Below are 14,704 nucleotides of genomic sequence, written 5' to 3'. Positions count from 1 at the left end.
GCCCTGACATTTCCACTTGGCCATTTCCACTGGCTGGCATCGCTTAGATGGGGAACACAATCTTAGGTTCGCCAGAGTCTGGGCCTTTACCTGCCCATCCCCTGTAGGTATCTAAGTTTCTGAGCTAGAGGGGAAAAAAAGGGTTTCTTTGCAATAAATGATAAAACATACACCCATCTAATAAATGTCTGCATTCCTACAGAGCAGTCAACATGTACAATAAATACATGTACCCTTTTCCTCATCTGACCTCCCAAAGCAGCAACTTCTAATGGTTTCACCATTGGTACAGAGACCCTTGGATTGACGAGAAACCCTTCTGAGAACGAAAGGAATCCATCTGACAAAGTGGATGTCCTCAGACAAGTGCAAAGGGAGGAAACTCACCAGGAGAAGTGCGAGTGAATGAAAGAATCTCGAGGGAACAGGAGGGCCCAGTTTAGGTCCCACAGGGAAGGGGGTTCAGGTGACAGACCATTAGATATTTCCTCCTGGAATGCTGGATAATAAATTTGGGACACTCATCCAACTTCTTTTGCCCTGAAAGCAGGTGGTGGAAAGGCAGGTGCAGTCAGAACTTGGGTCCCCAAAGAAGCAAGGGCACAGGTGTGAAATTGAGGGAGATTGGCAATTTTTGGAAGAAAGAAGAAAGCAATACTGAACTGGGGAGATCTAGGTAGGAAAAGGGATTTTGTTGTTAAAGGAGTTATTTTTTTCTTTCTTTCCTTATTTTTCCTCCCTTGGAAAGGAACCTGGAGAGCTTTGCTGGGAGAAGCCTAATTGGGGTGGAACTGGTGATGAAAAGGGGTTTTCGATGGTGAGTTGGGGAAGAGGGTTGGAAAAATAAATATTATACGAGAGAGAAAATGGAAGGACTGAGTTGGTTTGTTATCAGTGGAAAGATTTTCCAAACAGGGGGACTCTTGGTGGGAAGAAAGAATTTTTGCTGGAAAGTGATCCTCAGTGGAGGAGAAATCTGGGAAAGAAAAAATAATTTTTTTGCTAGAGGAAGCTCCTAAAAGGAGGGGGAGGGGCGTAATCAAGGAGTCTGGGAGGGCTTTTTGGTTTTGCTGGAAGATCTAAAAAGGAAACAAATCTGGGTCCCCTCAAGGCGGGGGGGGGGGGGTGTCTCTTCAGGAGGTAAGGAGATTTTAGCACCAGGGGCCTAGAAAGCCGAGGGCGAATGCAAGGCCGAGATGCAGAAAGTGCGAAGGTCGGGTAGGGCCCGAGGCGCGAGCTGGGGAGCTGTGAGGGGGCAGTTGGGGCCTGGGGGGACGGGGTAGGAAAGAAAAGTTGGCCAGGGGCCTCTGAAGAGAGTCTTCTCCAAGGGGGAAGGGGCTGCGGGGATGCAGAAGGTGCGTGCGTGACGCGGTGCGAGGGGTGCGTGACGCGGTGCGAGGGGCACCCGCCGCGCCTGCTGCGCCCCTCGAAAGGGAGATTGGGCCCCCCTGAAGAAGAAATATAAACGAATTAAATTTTAAAAGGGGGGAGGGGTTGAAGAATGAGGAAGGGGAGGGAAAGGACGGGGTAGAAAGTAAGGGGAGCGGGGCAAGGGCAGCAGCAACCGGGTTTTACCCGCCCCCGGGGGCTCGCGCGCCGGGCCTCGCGCCTTGCGGGCCTCCCAGCGGCCCCCGCCTCCCCCGCGCAGCCAGCCGGCCGGCCGGGCGCGCACGCGCAGCCGGGCCCGCTCCCGGGGCGCCCCGCATCCGCAGCGCGGGCGCGCGTGCGTGGCCGCGGGCCGCCTCGCACCGCCCGGGCTTCCGGCGCGTGCCGCCCGGCCGCGCATTCTCTGAGGCTATTAGGCCGCCGCCGAAGGGCGGGGCCACAAGAGGGGGCGGGGCTTGGTGTGGTCAGGTGACCAGTGACGGGCGGGAAAGGAGGCGGTTGGTAGCCATTTTGGGAGGAGGGCGGTTGAAGGCGGGAGAGTGTGAAGGCGCAGCAGGAAAGGAGCTGCGGGGGGAGGGGCCGGCCCCCCACGACCCACACACCGAGGCCGAGAGTCGAGCACCTCCGGGCCATTGTTCCTTGAGAGCGTCGTTCTGATGCAGCATGGGGAGCTCCGGCTCCCCGGGGGTCGCTCTGAGCTGCAGCCTCCCGCGATGGGGGGGGGGGAGGGTTTGAGAGCAGGGGCCGCCCTCGCAGCGTCGTGGAGCCCAGCGAGACAGTCCCCCGTGCTCCCGAGGGGCCACCGAGGCCTGCCTGGCAGTGGGTTGGGAAGATGTGGGGCTGCAGAAGCACGAAGCGCGACGCGACCTGCTCTGCCTTTCTTTAAGCAAACCCTGAACCATCTGTGGATCAGGCTATGTCCTGAGCTGTGCTGCCGGACAGAAGGAAACCGGGAGGAGCAATGGCCCGGGGTGGAAGGGGGCGGGGGTTAGGCCGAGAAGTCTGAACTGTGGAACGACTTAGAAGGGGAATTCATTCCTTAGAAATTGCGCACTGAAAACCTGTGGAGACAGCAGATTCGTGGTGCCTGGGGGCGGGAATGGGTATCGACTAGTAAACTCGAGGGGAACTGATTGGGGTGATGGAAATATTCTGAAAGTGGGTTGTAGCAATGGCTGCACAACGTGGTGACTTTACTAAAAATCGTTGTATTTTACAGTTAAAATGGGTGACTTTCATGAAATTATATACCAATAAAGTTTTGTGGGTTTTTCTTTTTGTTTGTTTTTGCGGTATGTGGGCCTCTCACTGTTGTGGCCTCTCCCGTTGCGGAGCACAGGCTCCGGACGCTCAAGCTCAACGGCCATGGCTCATGGGCCCAGCCGCCCCGCGGCATGTGGGATCTTCCCGGACCGGGGCACGAACCCGTGTCCCCTGCATTGGCAGGCGGACTCTCAACCACTGCGCCACCAGGGAAGACCCCCCAATAAAGTTTTGATGTTTTAAAATATTGCTCCCTGGGGTAGGTAGAGCAGAGAGGAGAGGAAAAGGACTGGCATAACACTTTTGGATTCCTTCATTCAACAAATATTGTTTATTGAGTTTCCGTTTTGTTCTGAAATACCGCAGTATATGAGTCAAACATCCCTGCTCTGGTTTATGTTCTAGAGCAACACTGTCTGGTAGAAATATAATACAAGCCCCAAGTGCCAGTCACATAATTTTACATTTCCTAGTAGGCATATTTTTTAAAGGTTAAAAGAAAAAAGGTGAAATTAACTTTAATAATACAATTTAACCCTAAATGTCATTTCAACAGGTAATCAATACAAAATTTTTTAATGAGATAATTTACTTTGGGGGAGACTTTAAAATTTGGTGTATATTTTACATTTACAGTACATCTCAGTTCAGACCAGCCACATTTCAAAGGCTTCATAGCACAATGCAGCTAACGGCTTTGGTACTGAACAGCAAGCAGACCTTTAGTGGGGGACAGGCAAATACATTTAGAATGCAATGTGGTTATCCTTTTTGAAAAATGTAAGGAAAGAAGGTAGAGACTGTCAGAGGATGCTACTTTATATAGATCAATAAAAGCCTCTCTGGCAAAGTTACACTGAGCAGAGACTGGAAGGCCATGAGGAAGGGAGCTATAAAAATATCTGGGGGAGGAGCAAGTGCAAAGGCCCTGAGGCAGGAAGATGTGGGATCCATTTGAACAGCAGTGACCAGTGTGGTTAGAACGACGTGAGTAAAGGAAAGCGTAAACTAGGGGCAGATTATGTAGGGCCTTGTAGGTTATGCAAAGACAGGGATTAAAAACCTGCCTTCGTTTTAGGAGGGATTCTTCATTTATATAGCAAACACTAAAAAATACTGAGTTTCAGCAGTGTGATCTCTTGGTGGAAGAAATGAGGACCCTGGCCAATGGGTAGATGAGAGTTTAAAGAACAGGACTTAAGCTCCTGAAGGAAACTGACATTTTCCTGCCCTTTGACAAACATTGATCACTTTATGGACAGAGACAAGATCCTTGCAACACATAACACAAAGAAGTAGCATTCAGAAATTATTTTAGAAGACTACAAGTTAATGCGACAGCCCAATAAACAAATAAAAGATATGAAGAGGCACTTCATACAAGAGGAAACATAGGAAAAGGGGCCTAATTATAGCAAGATTTTAATGCAAATTAAAACCACATATATTAGGTCACACCCACCAGTTTGGCAAATTTTTACAGTTTTTTCTATCACGCAGAGCAAGGGGAACTCACAGTACTGGTCGTGGGTAAACTTCGTACAATCACAGTGGACTACAAGTTGAAGATATTGAATAAAATTAAAGATGTGATGTGTCCCATGCCCCAGCAATCCAGGGATTGACGGTAGAGAAACTTGCTCATATGCACTAGGAGATGTGCACAAGAATAGTCATAAGCAGCAAGGTTTGTAATAAAAACAAACAAAAACACCAACTTGGATTGGATGATTCTGGAACAGAAAAAGGACATTAGTGGAAAAACTAGTGAAATCTTAAAGACTGAAATTCAATGCAGGGGACACAGGTTTGAGCCCTGGCCTGGGAGGATCCCACATGCCGCGGAGCAACTAAGCCCGTGTGCCACAACTACTGAGCCTGCGCTCTAGAGCCCGCGAGCCACAACTTCTGAGCCCACGCGCCACAACTACTGAAGCCCACGCACCTAGAGACTGTGCTCCGCAACAAGAGAAGCCACCGCAATGAGAAGCCTGTGCGCCGCAACCAAGAGTAGTCCCCGCTCGCTACAACTAGAGAAATGTCCGCGTGCAGCAACGAAGACTCAACGCAGCCAAAAAAAAAAAAAAAAAATTAAATTCTTGATGAAAGTTAAATTAAAATTCAGTAGTCACATTAAACTTAAATGTTAGTAATTAGATTATACTTTTTTACTAAATTTTGATTAAAAGGTAGTAAATAAAAGTAAACAGTGAATTAAAATTAAATTTTAAATTATTAAATTACATTTTCTGCAGATGATGTTCTACAATTTTAATTCTACAATGAAAGGAATTCATGCAACGTGTGTGAAGGTACCAAACGCAGGGCCTGGTGCATGGGAGATGCTCTGATGGGTGAGTTTCGACGTAGGATGTGAGCTCAGGCTTAGAAGCTGGGGACGCTAACCTCTTGCCAGAGACCACATGCCGTAGTGGAAGGAGCATGAGCTCTGGAATCAAATATTTATCAGCAGCAGCAGCATCCCTGCCATGTGCCAGGCACTGTTTGAAGCCTTTTACATATATGAACTCACTTGAATCCTTATAAGCATCCTATGAGGCAGATACTATTCTTATCCCCGGAGTAAACTGAGGCACAGAGACACTCACTGAATCAATGGAGGAGTCAGGATCCAAAGACCTGGATTTGAACCCAGCCTAACCCACAAGCTATATGGCCTCAGTCGAACCTCAGTTTCTGCCCCACAGATTGAGGACAGCGACCCACTGCGTGGGAGGTCACAAAGAGAAAATGGGAATACTTGGAAGAAAGCCCTCACTGAATCATAACATATGCTGAACATATGTGAATGATTAAACAGCCAGGAGGGAAGCAGGCAGTCCTGGCAGGGAAAAAGGCAGGAGCAAAGGTACTGAGGCCTCACCTTGAAGGCCAGGCCAGTATGGCTGTGCTGGAAGTTGCTATAGGAGATGGGGAGTGAGGTGTGTTTGTGCCTGAATCCTGGATGCCTCCTGGAGCAGCCTTTTTCCTTCTGGTGCTTAGTGAATGTGCCACTTGGTGGCCACAGGGCAAGGCACTCTTCTGGTAATGCTAGTTCCCATGGGCGGGGGCAGTGTGACCCTGAGGGGGTCAGCTCCTTGGGTCAGGGCCTCCCACCCTGAAGACATGTCCCATTATCTCCGGTGGAGTCTCAGAATTCCCCCCAAACCCCCAGAGAAAACTCACCTCAACTTAGTAAAGTGAAATAGGTTGTAGAACTGGAAAGGACCAGAGATGTCATCTGGTCCAACCCTTTCAATATACGCAGATCAGGAGATTGAGGCCCAGAGAGGGCAAGGGACTTGCCTAAAGTTACACAGCAAGTCAGTGGCAGAAACAGGGCCAGATGCAGCTATCTTGACTCCTGGACCTGTGCTTTCTCCTCTCCCACAGGTTTGTGTATGGGAGTATCTGGGTATTCACATGAATTGAACAGATGGGAGCAGGGGAGGGGAGCTGCCAGCCATATTGCACTAAAGGAGAATTGGGTGGTGCTTGCCTTGACAATGAACAACAACCACCATGCTATTAAATTTTTTTTAAGTTTGACATTCAGCCATTTTACTGAATAAATGATTCAACCAAGTATTTCCTAAGTCTCTACTATATCTCCAGTAAGATAAGCACCAAAGGAGATTATAGACAAAGACGCAAGAAATTGTCCCACCTTGTTAGGTCTTAATGTTTGTGTCCCCCTAAATTCATATGCTGAAACCTAACCCCCAGTGTGATGGTATTAGGAGGTGGGCCTTTGAGATTTGATTAGATCATGGGGGTAGAGCCCTCATGAATGGGATTAGTGCCCTTTTAATTTATTTTCTATTAAAAAATTGTTTTATTGAAGTATAGTTGATTTACAATGTTGTGTTAGTTTCAGGTGTACAACAAAATGATTCATATATATATATATATTTTTTTTTTCTTCTTCAGATTCTTTTCCCTTGTAGGTTAGTACAAAATATTGAGTATAGCTCCCTGTGCTATACAGTAGGTCCTTTTTCATTATCTATTTTATATATAGTAGTGTGTATATGTTAATCCCAAACTCCTGATTTATCCCTCTCCTTTCCCCTCTGGTAACCATAAGTTTGTTTTCTATGTCTGTGGGTCTCTTTCTGTTTTGTATATAAGTTCATTTGTATCTTTTTTTGCTTCCACATATAAGCAGTATCATATATTTGTCTTTCTCTGTCTGGCTTACTTCACTTAGTATGATAATCTCTAGGCTCATCCATGTTTGGATGCGATTAGATCATGGGGGTGGAGCCCTCATGAATGGGATTAGTGCCCTTTTAAGAGACCCTAGAGAGCTCCCTCACCTTTTCCACCATGCGATGTTATAGCAAAAATAAACCCCAGCTGTCTATGAGGAAGCAATATCACCAGACATTGAATCTGCCGGCACCATGATCTTGGACTTTCCAGCCTCTAGAACAATGAGAAATACATGTTTATTGTTTATAAGCCACCAGTTTATAGTATATTTGCTATAGCAGCCTGAATGGACTAAGACACACCCTTACCAACTTCACAATTGTCGTCAGATAAGGTTGGAGAAGTAAAAAGAGATACATAAAATAATAAAGAACAATTATCAAGGTTAGGATTGGCCATAATTAAAAATAACCCTAGGCAAGGCTTTGCCGTACTCTACCACACCTCCATCATCTTATAAGTGCATTTTCCCTTCAGTATCTTCTAGATGGACACCATCTCTTTTTATCTTTGAGTCTCCTGCAGTCAAACATTTAACAAATATTGAACACCTGCTCTGTGCCAGAATACCGCAGTAAACAAGCAGACAATCTCCCTAATCTCATGGAATTCACGTTCTTGTGCAGAAGACAAGCAATAAACAAGGAAAGAGATAACAAGTTAACTCCAAAATGAGATGAGAGCTATGAAAGAAATGAACACGACAGTGTGATAGAAAGGGTCTGGGTGCTTTAGAACCTGGCTATTCAAAGCACGGTACCCAGACCAGCAGCATCAACAGCTTGTTAGAAATGCAGAAGCTCAGGCCCTATCCCAGACCTCCTAAGGCAGGAGGTCTTGCAGTTTAGCAAAATTCCCATGGGATTCATGTGTACCTTGAATTTTGAGAAGAACCGCCTTAGACGCATGATCCATGAAGACTTTTCGGAGGAGGTGGCATTTGAATTGAGACTTGAAGGTTAAGAGTCAGGCTGTCAAGCAGAGGTCTGGAGCAAGAATTCCAGGCAAAGGGAACTTCAAGTACAAAGGTCATGATACCAAGTAGAGGTCTGAGGAGCTCAAAGAGGACCCGTGTGGCTATGGCAAGCAAGTTGGGGATACTGATGAGGTTAAAGAAGTGGATGAGGGCCAACCAGAGCCTGGTGGGCCCTGGGAAGGAGTTTGGATAGCATGTGAAATCAACAGAATCCATTGAAGAGCTATATGCGAAGAGAGACACAATCTAATGGGCATTTACAACAATGTCCCTCTGGGCCTGAGGGACTTCATACTGTGACAACTTAGCTAAGCTGGAACCACATTTCTCAGAATTCCCTTCCATATATGGTCTGGGTTAGGCTTGGCCAGAGGAGAAATCCACACAACATTAAGATTCATTCAGTGATCTTTATCTAATGTTAATCCATATTCAGATTTCCCAATCGTCGTCCAAATATCTCACCTTCATAATATTAATAGGAATAATATTCCAGGTGACGATTAGAGCTGTCCTAAGGTTGATCATACATAATTGCAAAAAAAATAAAATCTGTAAGGGGTGGCAAACAGCATCTTCCAATAGTTTCTCCCCTTGGAGTGACCAAATTTTACACAACCAGCCCTAAACGGAAAGGTGTGATGGGAAATGCACGTCTCACGCCTGGAGATTGTGAATGAATTGACGAGCCCGTGACCAGGGCATTGTTTGGTTTGAAAGCTTCCCCAGGTGATCACAGTGTGCAGACTGGTTTGGGAATCACTGCTGTGGCTGCAGGAAAACCTGCCTGTCTCAGAAGTTAAATCCTCAACGTGCTCTCCCTGGGATGTTGGTGGATAAAGCTGCTCCCGTGGTCCTCTCCGCCTCCCACCACTGCCTGACCTGCATGCAGACAACCTGCTCTTTTCAACAGGTCATGACAGTGCTTCTGATACTGGGATCAGGAAGGTTATCTGGTCACTGAAACTTTGGAAGGCGTGAGAATGCTTAGGAAGCCCAGGCAGAAAGGGAGAGTCAAGGGGTGGGGGGTGGGGGGGTGGAGAGGGTGGCGTGCCCAGATTTGCACTCGGAAAAGTGCAGGCATTTGAGGAGAAGTCAATCGGTGAGGACACTGAAAAAGAAGAACCAGAGAAGTGGAAGGAAAACCATGAAAAATTAAGCCCCGGTGAAGGGAAGGAAAAAGTTGCTCTCCAGAAGGAGTGAGGGGTCCACCCTGCCCACCGGTTTCTCCTCTCCACCCCACTTTCCTGTCCTCACATTCATCCCTTGAATCACTTCCTTCAAGCATCCTCAAAGCCCATGCCCCTCACAGTCTGCAGTGGGCACGTGGCCAAACTCTGCCATCTGCCTCTCCAAGCCAGCTGAACGCAGCGAGAGGAAACCACCCAGCCAGTCTGGCATGTTTTACCTGACTCACAGAAATCACAGACCTCAAGGGGGCACAGGGCACTCTCTCTGTGTCTCTGGGGAGCTTGCTTTCGCTCCATCACAATAGGACTGTTTCCTTCCAGGCCTCCCACCCACCCACCCCTGCCATCCACCTGATGGCCATGTCCCATGCTTCTCTGTGCAAACTGAAGCCGTCAGTTGGGAACCCCCTCATTGCCTAGCCCGAGAGCACAAGCCCCCTCATTTTCCCATTGGTTACCAGTTCCCCAACCCTTGGGTTCCAGCCTGCTTCTCAAGGACTGAGGTTATTTCTTTTTCACCTTCTTTCCTTCCTTCCCCATTTTCCCCCAACCCTTGGGTTCCAGCCTGTTTCTCAAGGACTGAGGTTATTTCTTTTTCACCTTCTTTCCTTCCTTCCCCATTTCCTCTTCTGCTGCTGCTTCTACTTCTCCTCCTTCTAATTCTCCTCCTCCTCCCCGCTTCCTGTACAATCTGGCCCCATACCAGCTGCTGCAATCCTTTCTAAAAGGCAGATGGGGACCCTCCACCTCTTGGTGGGAAGAAGGGTCATAGTACTGCAGACAGATTTAGCTGCTACTGTCTTGTCTAAAGGTGTTTAGGTGGTAACTGTTAGCTCCCTCCGTAGTAAAGGAAACTCTTCTCCTTTGCGAACAGCAATCTGAGACGTGATGCTTTGAGACCGTGTGAGCATCCTGCACCCCACCAACCTTTCCCCAGGGATGTTGGCACCTGGTTCTGCCCTTCGCCTGGAACAACGTTTCCCAGCAGTTGACAATGTCAGAGATGATAGCAGCCTGAACTCAAGTAGTTGGAATGGAGATGATCAAAGATGATGACTCTGGGTTTAATTGTAATGAAATCAATCCCTCACTGTGTAACTAATGACTAAGTATGCGTCTACTTTGCTCGTTCCGTGAGGATGGGGGCAATGCAGGTCTTGGTCACTGTGTCTCCAGTACCTAAGAGGACCTTCCAGTAACAATAATATAAAAGCACCAGGTAGTGTTCTAGCACTTCACATCCACTCCCTCATTGAGCAAGGAGGGTTGCTGCTATGCCCATTGTACAGATGAGGAAACTAAGGCACAAAGAGGAGACTAACTTGCTCAAGGCACAGAGCCAGTAGGTGGCAGAGCTGGGATATGAACCTGGAGACCTCATTCCAGAGCCTGTACTCTTCAATATCATACTCTCTGGCTTCAGAATGAAGCTGCAGGGCTTCCCTGGTGGCACAGTGGTTAAGAACCTGCCTGCTAATGCAGAGGACACGGGTTCGAGCCCTGGTCTGGGAAGATCCCACATACTGCGGAGCAACTAAGCCCGTGCGCCACAACTGCGGGGCCTGCGCTCTACCGCCCATGAGCCACAACTACTGAAGACCACATGCTTAGAGCCCGTGCTCTGCAACAAGAGAAGCCACCACAGTGAGAAACCTGTGCACCGCAACGAGGAGTAGCCCCTGCTCGCTGCAACTAGAGAAAACCCGCGCACAGCAACAAAGATCCAACGCAGCCAAAAAAATATAAATAAAATAAATAAATTCAAAAAGAAAGAAAGAAAGAAGCTGCAGTGCCACTATGGAAAACAGTATGGAGGTTCCTCAAAAAACTAAAAATAGAATTGCCATATGTTCCTGCAATCTCTTTCCTGGGCATATATTTGGAGAAAACCATAATCGAGAAGATACATGCACCCCAATGTTCATAGCAGCACTATTTACAATAGCCAAGACGTGGAAGCAACCTAAATGTCCATCCACAGATGAATGGATAAAGAAGAGGTGGTATCAATACATATACATGATGGAATACTACTCAGCCATAAAAAGAATAGAATGAAATAATGCCATTTGCAGCAACATGGATGGACCTAAAGGTTATCATACCAAATGAAGCCAGACAGAGAAAGGCAAATACCATAAGATATCACTTATATGTGGAATCTAAAATATGACACAAATGAACCTATCAACAAAACAGAAACAGACGCACAGACCAGACCAGACGCACAGACATAGAGAACAGACTTGTGGTCACCAAGGGGGAGGGGGAGTGGGGGACGGAAGGATTGGGAGTTTGGAATTAGCAGATGCAAACTATTATGTATGGGATGGATAAACAACAAGGCCCTACTGTAGAGCACAGGGAGCTATAGTCAATATCCTGTGATAAACCATAAGAGTTTATCACAAAAGAATGTGAAAAAGAATGTATATATGACTGAATCACTTTGCTGTACAGCAGAAATTAACACAACGTTGTAAATCAACTATACTTCAATTTAAAAAAGAAATCCTTTGAGACTATAATAATAAAGATATTCTCCTTAAACAAAACAAAACAGAAGAAGCTGCAGGAAAAATTTATTGAATGAGTTAACACTGCAGGGTGTGGAGAGGATGGGGGGTGGGGAGTTTGGGAAATGTGTTCCAGGTCATTTCAGCTCCCTCTACTTAAAATCCTTTTAAGGGGGATTTTTGTCTTGTTTGCTGGTTTTTTTTCAATGATGGGAAATGTCCAGCCTTCACAGAATGCGTTTTCTGAGTACGAGTCGCACTGGGCCAGCCTGGCAGATGGGTCCCTGCTCTGCCATGCCAGGTCCTTTAGGGCACAAGGCTCCAAGATTCCAAAGTGCAGCTCCTTCCATGAAGAAAAAAATTCAAGTGTGTCCTATGTCTGAAGCCACCCAGGATATTCATTTTCCTAACAGAAAAATCCAGATTCACAGGTACTGTCCCTTCCTTACCAAAGTCGTTGAAGTTTCCCTGTGTGGGGTCCAGAAAAGAAGAAAGGGTGTGACAAAGGCAATTTGGCCAAAGCCATCTTTGCGCAGGTGACGTGGGTGGCTGAGGAACTGTGCTTCTCTCCCTTCCACTAGTACCTCTCACCTTATTTCCTGAGATTCAGCAAGATCATCAACTGCTCTGAAATTAAGACCATTGTTCCTTGATTTCAATGATAATAATAGCTCTCAGATAACACATGGTCCAAGTTTCAAAGCTGTTATTCTTTGGCTGTGCTGTTCTCTCTTTCTTGAAATGTTAATTCAGCATCCCTGGAAGGGGCATATTTTGTATTATTAGCAGCAAGCTACAAGCTGAATATAGGAATAAGAGTTTCAAGAGGAAGTTGTTGAGGGAAAGGTGAGAGATAATTTTGGATTTCTTTTGTCATTCAATAAATACTAAAATACTGGGTATTGGGGATGCCCACACGTTTATCCTAGCGCTTAGCCTCTCCTTTGTATCAGTTAGCTACAGCTGTGTAAGAAACCATCTTGAAATTTAGTAGCTTAAAACAACAACTTTTTCTTTTTTTCTCATGTGTATTTGGGTCGTCTAGACAGTTCTGCTAATCTGGGCCAGGCTTGGCTGACCTTGGCTGGTTTCACTCGTGAATCTGCCATCATCCTCTGGCAGGTTAACTAGAGGCTGGCTGGTTTTGAATTACTTCAGCTGGGATGACTCAATTCTTCTTTACCTCTCCCTCACATCCCTCCAGCAAGCTAGCCCAGGCAGGTTCTCATGACAAAGGTGGAGAAGAAGAGAGAGAAGTGAAATACTCTGAGTCTCTTAAGGCTTAGCCTTGGAATTTGTACACTCCTGCTGTATTCTACTGGCTAAAGCAAGTTGTAAATTTCAGTTCAGGGGGTGGGAAAAGAGACTCCATCTCTCTTTTTTTTAATTTTTAAAAAATATTTATTTATTTATTTTGGCCCTGCTGGGTCTTAATTGCGGCATGCAGGATCTTTGCTGCAGCATGCAGGATCTTTAGTTGTGGCATGCATTTGGGATCTAGTTCCCCCATCAGGGATCGGACCCGGGCCCCCTGCATTGGGAGCACGAAGTCCTACCCACTGAACCTCAAGGGAAGTCCCAAGAGACTCCATGTCTTGATGGGAGGAGCTGTGAAAGCACACCGCAAAGCGCCCGGATAAAGGGAAGGGTGGAGAAGGGCAGCCTCAAGGCAGGGAAGAGAGGTCTTTCTTATTTCTGCTTCTCCCATGAGCCAACGAAAGTCTGATTCCCATTGTCCACAGTTGCACAGTCCTGTCTTCTGACTTTAACCTTCACTTCTTTCTGTGAGTCCCTTAGGTCTCTTTTGGGGCAGCTCTATCCCATTCCTTACTCTCCAAGCCCCCAACCCCACCTCCACCCATCATTGGAGGCTGATGAATCCCCCTCCTACTTCAGGATAAGGCTGATTCCAGCTTCCCTGCCTTTTGTTTATTTCTTCCATCTCCTGTGAGGAAGTGTTTGTTCTCGAATGCTCATGAGGGAAGGGTTCAACCTGGACTCCTCCCACTTTCTCAGATCCACCCCCCACCCCCACCCCGAGTTAGTCACCCTTCTACCTCCCTCTGGGTCAGTCCTCTTGTTTCCATCCCCACATTTCCACCCCAGTCCAGGCCCCACCATTATTTCTTGCCCTAGACTAACAACCACCATACACACAGGCATGGTGGGGGATGGTGTCTGGTTTTTAATCCTGGTTCTGCTGTTGATCAGCTGGGTGACCTCAGGGAACTGACTTTGCCTCTCTGTGCTTCAGTTTCCTCCTGCTGTAGACTGAATGTATATTTCCCCCCAGCCCTCAAACTCTATATGTTGAAACCTAATCCCCAATGTGGTGGTATTTGTAGATGGGGCCTTTAAGAGGTGATTAGGTCATGAGGGTGGCGTTCTCATGTATGAGATTAGCTCCCTTAGAAAAGAGACCCCAGAGAGCTCCCTCACCCTTTCTGCCATGCAAGGACGTGCAAGAAGATGGCTGTCTGTGAAGCAGGAAGCACCTTGATCTTGGACTTCCCAGCCTCTAGAACAGTAAGAAATAAATTTCTGTTGTTTATAAGCCACCCAGTCTACGGTATTGTGTTCCAGCAGCCTGAACAGACTAAAATACCTCTTCTATAAGACACCTCACTTCTATAGATTAGTGATGATAATAGTATCTGCTTATAAGGTTGTTTGCTGTAAGGATCCGAAAAGCAACCTCATCTGAACATCTGAAGCTCTTGGGACTGTTCTGGTCCTGGAAATTGACAGGGATAAATGGCGATGATAGGATGGGGGTGGGGGGATTGATTCCATCCGATGTGCTAGGTCTGTGCTCAGTATGTCACTGGTCCTCCCAGTGAGCCTAGGGGTTAATTCCATTTTCCCGATGAGACAATTGAGGCTCAAAGAGCCTCAAGGTCACGGTTGCCCAAGGTCACGGTTACTGAATAATTGGGCCACGATTTGAATTGAGATCCATCTGATTCCTAAGTTTCTCTTTCTGACTGTGAGCACCGGCTTCTCCCTTGTCTCCCCGCTTCCCCTCTGACCCCCCCAGTCTCTGCTCCTCAGTCAGCCAAAGGGAGGCAAGGAAGGGGTAAAGCTAATCAAGTCTGCTGAAGGTTTTTCAGCAACATGAATCAGTCCAATGCATGATCCAAGACTGGATCCTATACTGG

General features: G+C 47.0%; 1 protein-coding gene across 1 annotated transcript in view; it reads right to left on the bottom strand.

Moving 5' to 3' along the window:
- ZNF541 (zinc finger protein 541) overlaps positions 1-1,672 on the bottom strand; it is a 40,498-nt gene extending 38,826 nt beyond the window's left edge. The window contains exon 1 of the mRNA XM_089902648.1: positions 388-1,672. The gene's annotated coding sequence lies outside the window, so the exon portion shown is untranslated. The remainder of the gene's footprint in view (positions 1-387) is intronic.
- Positions 1,673-14,704: the final 13,032 nt, after the last annotated feature.

Source organism: Delphinapterus leucas, chromosome 20 (genome assembly GCF_059928025.1).
Source record: "Delphinapterus leucas isolate spDelLeu-1000000601 "Yukka" chromosome 20, BTC_Dleu_Yukka2, whole genome shotgun sequence".
Lineage (NCBI taxonomy): Eukaryota > Metazoa > Chordata > Mammalia > Artiodactyla > Monodontidae > Delphinapterus > Delphinapterus leucas.
Note: the sequence above shows the minus strand (reverse complement) of the source record. Positions and strands in the feature narration are given on the sequence as shown.